Below are 6000 nucleotides of genomic sequence, written 5' to 3'. Positions count from 1 at the left end.
GAAATTTAATTTTGTCAGAAAAGTAAATAAAAAAGAAATTTCCAGTAAGTCATATTCCTCTGTTCTCTGGGAAATAACATTTTCAGTGTCTGACTCTCCTGAAAAAGGCTCTGGACAGCTTCAGAAGCCACTAATCTGCAGGGAGGCCATTTGGTCTTTGGCATAATATTTTCTACATTTAAAAACATGTTGTTAGTTATTTCATTATAAAACTAATATATACCTGAGAAGGGAAAAACAAACTTTAACGTGGAGAACCTTGGTAAACACCACCTTAACCAGGAGATCAAGGTTAACATTAGCAGTGACAAATCATGTTGATTATCATGTACTGACAATATAATGCAAAGAGAACACATCTCTTCTATGGTATTTTTTCCCCAAAAACTCATTACTCTAGTCTAATCATGAAAAGATATCAGATAAACACAAACTGAGGTACATTCTATAACATACATGACCAGTACTCCTCAAAACTGTCAAGGTCATGAAAAACAAGAAACTGTTACAGACCTGAGCCGACTAAGGAGACATGACAGCTAAATGCAAATGTGGGATACTGGATTGGACCTTGGAAATGAAAAATGTAATTTGATGTAAAAGCTGGTAAAGTATGACTTAAGTCTGGGGTTTAGTTAATAATGTACCAATGCTGGTTTCTTAGTTTTGCCAAATATGCCATGGTAATGTAAGAGGGTAACATTAAGAGAAACAAACTATGTACTATCTTTGCAACTTTTCTGTAAATCTAAAATTGTTTCAAAATTTTTAGAAAAGCTTATTTCAAAATGTACGTATGACTGGGACATTGTGCTGTACACCAGAGATTGACACATTGTAACTGACTGTATTTCAATTTAAAAAAAAAAAAACACACTGGAATTCCAGAGGGGAAAAAAATTCCTAAGATTTGGAGTCGACTGTCAGCCGTTTGCCCCTTGACTCGCATCAGTTTTCCCAAATGGAGATTCAGGCCGGCACACAAGACCTGCTACACCCCCAGGAGAGGAGATGCCTGGAGCAGTGGCTGCCTTGGAGGGTCCCAGGATAGGCAGGGACAGGATGGCATTAACATTCACGATAGACCTTGTGCCCCACTGGAATCTTTTTGCACTGCATGTATTCCATTTCCCAAATAAAAAATAAAGTAACACTAAAAAGAAAGTAATACATGATTGTGGTGGAAAGAAAAAATGAAAGGAAGGATAAAGAAGACAAAGAAAGTAATGGAAGAAGGAAGGGAAGGAAGGCAGAAAAGAAGGAAACAATTATAAATGTAAAAAGTAAATCATTTTTTAAAATTCTCTAGAGGCAAACTATTATTTGAAAGTTCTTGTGTATAGTCCCAGCCTTTTCTTCGATGCATCTAGGCATATTCAAGTATGTATGATTTTTCATACAGAGAAAAGATATTATACATGTCTTATAACTTGATTTTTCACTTAATATATAACAGCTATATTTCCATTAATTCATACATTCATTAGTCGGCAATTATATAGTGACTGGTAATTATTCAGAAGGGAAGAGTATGTGAATGTGACTTACCTAGTATTTCCTGAAGGTGTTATTATGCAAACCATGAGAGGTATCAGAAAAGGAAAGGAAGAGAGTAGAGTACACAGCAAGTAATTTTGAAGGCTCCACTCCAGGACTCAATTTTTTAAAAGACTGGATCTTTGACTAAAGATTCAGAGGGAGTTGGCAGATGTTATTCGATATGCCCAGATGCCTTGGATATGAAGACACTTCTACAGCCCAAAGTCTAGTCATTTCACATGAAAATTTAGACCTGGTATTGGGACAGTTGGTGGGGAAAACAATTTAGCCTCTTGTGGATCACAAGGGATGAAGAACTGAGGATTCTAGCTATTACTAGGATAACTCTGGCTGAAGGGGAGACCCAACTTGTTATATACAAAATAGAGTGCTTGACTTCAAAATGGGCTCTTACAGAGGATGTGTTTATGTTTGCCTTTTCAGATGTACTGCTGATCTAGGTACTCATCAATGCCAAGCTGAGTGCTGTCAGCAGTAGCACTAATCAAACTTGATTTTATTATTCAATACAATATTTTTGATAGACTGGACTCAAGATTAAAATGTTGATGATGTCTCTCCTAATACATACCCACAGATTATTTAAACTCTCTCCAATGAAGGGTTCAGGGCTATCTGTATGTCCCGAAGTATAGGACACTTCCCTGAGTGAAAGATCACCAAAAGCTTGGGGCTGCCTTCAGAGACTGGGTCTATGATGGTAATCAGCTCTGGTCATGGCAACTTGTCAATGTTCCAACTAAGAGTAAGACCTGGAGGAAAGAACAATGGACAAAATGACACCTAAAATGGCTAGTTAAAGGAAAAGCCAAAGGTCTCCTAGGAGAAACTTATGTAAGCTATCTCCAGATGAATAAATATTTTTCTTGAAGAATAACATTCATAAGTACTGATTACATTGTATATTACAGTATATTACATTGTACCCTGTGTAAGAGCGATGGAGACAACTTGTTATACCCCAAGAATGCTATTCCCATGTTTGTGAGAGTTTCCCCTGATTAGCCATATAGGGGAGGAAAGAACTGTAGACAGAGGATCTAATTTGGGGCTAAAAATGACTAAGAGCATCAGAGTCAAATGTGAAATTTCTACTCTCTGCATTCAATGAAATATGCTGCCAACACAGCAGCTTCCCTGGAAGCCACTCAAAGCCAAATACTCTTAGAGGTGGTAAGTGTTCCTTCCTTACTGTGCCTTGAATACCAAAATGGAACACAATAAAATGCATTCCCCAAAGACAAATCTTACTCTTAGCCAATCAGCCACATGCCCAGAGTCCAGAAGAATGTGTAGGAGAGGGTTCCCCTTGTGGGAGAACCGGAAGTAGCTTTTCCACACTACACAGCTCATCCTGCCTACTCCACTACAAGTGTGTTGAATTTCTGTCTTGATTCTTGGAGCCATCCACGTAGTCACCTTTCTCCCAGGGAACCTCTTCCCTCTTTGGAGTATGATCTCTTCCTCTTTCCTCCACAAGCCCCTCCTGCTCTTAAGCCTCTGTGCTTTCCTATATTTTATTTACTTCAGTCTTTGACCCAGGCTGTTTGTCATTTGTTCCATCCAGTCCTTTCATGGACAATGGAAAGATCTTTAAATCCATGTGGAAGGAAGATAGGATGAAGGAAAACCGCCCCCATCAATTTGGTATTTGAACATAACTCCTATGAGTTATTATATTAAAAGAATTCCATACCCAAGCAATAGAAATAAAAGCAAAAGTAAACAAATGAGGCCTAATTAAACTTATAACCTTTTGCACAGCAAAGGAAACCATAAGCAAAACAATGGGAGAAAATATTTGCAAAAGATGAGACTGACAAGGGCTTGATTTCCAGAATATATAAATAGCTCACACAACTTAATAAGAAAAAAACAAACAACTGAATCCAAAAATGAGCAGAAGACCTAAACATGCAATTCTCCAATGAAGACATGCAAATTGCCAATAGGCACATGAAAAAATGGTCAATATTCCTAATTATCAGAGAAATGCAAATCAAAATGACAATAAGGTATCACCTCACACCAGTCAGAATGGCTATCATTCAAAAGTCCATAAACGATAAATGCTGGAGAGGGTGTGGAGAAAAGGGAACACTCCTACACTGTTGGTGGGAATGCAGTTTGGTGCAGCCATTGTGGAAAACAGTATGGAGATTCCTCAAAAGACTAAAAATAGACTTATCATATTTATCCAGCAATCCCACTCCTGAGCATATATCCAGAGAGAACTTTAATTCAAAAAGACACCTGCACCCCAGTGTTCATAGAAGCACTATTTACAATAGCCAAGACATGGAAACAACCTAGATGTCCATCGACAGATGACTGGATGAAGAAGTTGTGGTATATTTATACAATGGAATACTACTCAGCCATAAAAAATAATAAAATAATGCCATTTGCAGCAACATGGATGGCCCTGGAGAATGTCATTCTAAGTGAAGTAAGCCAGAAAGAGAAATAAAAATACCATATGAGATCATTCATATGTGGAATCTAAAAAAAAAAAAAACACACAAATACAAAACAGAAACAGACTCATAGACATAGAATACAAACTTATGGTTACCAGAGGGGAAGGGGGTGGGAAGGGATAAATTGGGATTTCTAGATTTGCAGATACTGAGTGGTATATATAAAATAGATAAACAAGTTTATACTGTATAGCACAGGGAACTATATTCAATATCTTGTAGTAGCTTATGGCAAAAAAGAATATGAAAATGAGTATATTTATATTCATGTATGACTGAGGCATTATGCTGTACACCAGAAATTGACACAACATTTTAAACTGACTGTATTTCAATTTTTTAAAAAGTAAAAAAAAAAAAAGAGTTTCATTCTCTTTAGTCTATTTACAGTCACATTTCAAATAGCCATCTTCTATTATCCTACTTTCTGTGTATTTGTGCTCACATCCCCCCAACACACACACCATTCTAAGAAAGGATCAAGTAAATGAAAAGACTACAAATATTTTACTATTGTGTAATTATAATGGAAAATATATGTTGGCTGCTGCTAGTGTAATGAGCTCCTTGTCCACCCTCCACTTCCCACAATCCAGTATCCATTTCCTCCATTCATAAACTTGGGAGAGGTTTTTGTTTTGTTTTGTTTTAATTATGGGGAGAGGAACCACAAGAGATGAAGAAAGAAGATAGAGGTGATGATAGAGGATGTGTCCCCAGCCCTGTGGACTGAGTGACCTCTTGTGGTTAGAGAAGGGTGAGAACACTAGAAGCTGCAGGAGCATTCAAGAAGGGCTCTCAAACTCTGAGTACAAGCAAGTGGGCTTTAGAACCCAGGCAACACAGTGTAACATAGAGTAGGGAGGCCCTTTCCTATGCCTTTTCATGGGACCCAGTACAAATCTGACACCCCAAAGACTGGGAATTTTAGAAGCATCTAGAGACAGGCTACTTGACACTATAGGTGGTGTCAGTGGTGATGCTTTTCTGAGTAGCTTTTAGGCAGCAGATGTAGACAAATGGGATCCAGAAAAAGAGGAAAGAACAGAGTATATGCCGAGTGGAAACCACAGCTGATAGATTAGTTTGTAGTTACATGTGAGGCATCCCCTTGCTAGTCTCCCAGCAAATATTTGTACTACGTACATATACACATACATATTTATGAAAAAGCATTAACTACATTAATGTGTATGTAGAAACACAAAAGAATCTACAGATAAATATTATAATTAGTAAGTGAATTTTGCAATTTCACTGGTTAAAAAGTCAATGTGCAAAAATCGACGTTATTTCAATATGCTATCAACAAGCAATTGTAAATGAAATTTTTTAAAAGATATCATTTACAATAACATAAAATACCTAAGAATTAATCAAACAAGCTCTCTACACAGGAACTACAAAGTATTATTGAAAAAGTTGAAGCAGATGTAAACAAACGAACAAATTTGCTAAGGTCATGAACTGCCTCCTCCTCCTCCTCCTCCTCCTCCTCTTTCTTCTTCTTCTTCTTCTTCTTCTTCTTCTTCTTCTTCTTCTTCTTCTTCTTCTTCTTCTTCTTCTTCTTCTTCTTCTTCTTCTTCTTCTTCTTCTTCTTCTTCTTCTTCTTCTTCTTCTTCTTCTTCTTCTTCTTCTTCTTCCTTCTTCTTCTCCTTCTTCTCCTTCTTCTCCTTCTTCTCCTCCTCCTCCTTCTCCTTTCTTCTTCTCCTTCTTCTTCTCCTTCTTCTTCTTCTTCCTCCTCCTCCTCTTCCTCCCCCTCCTCCCCTTCCCCTTCTCCTCCTCCCCTTCCCCTTCTCCTCCTCCTCCTCCTCCTTCTTCTTCTTCTTCTTCTTCCCCCTCCCCCTCCCCCTCCATCCCCTTCCCCTTCTCCTCCTCCTCCTCCTTCTTCTTCTTCTTCTTCTTCTTCCCCCTCCCCCTCCCCCTCCGTCCCCTTCCCCTTCTCCTCCTCCTCCTCCTT

This window comes from Camelus dromedarius, chromosome X, assembly GCF_036321535.1.
Source record: "Camelus dromedarius isolate mCamDro1 chromosome X, mCamDro1.pat, whole genome shotgun sequence".
Lineage (NCBI taxonomy): Eukaryota > Metazoa > Chordata > Mammalia > Artiodactyla > Camelidae > Camelus > Camelus dromedarius.
This window is presented reverse-complemented; position numbering follows the sequence as displayed.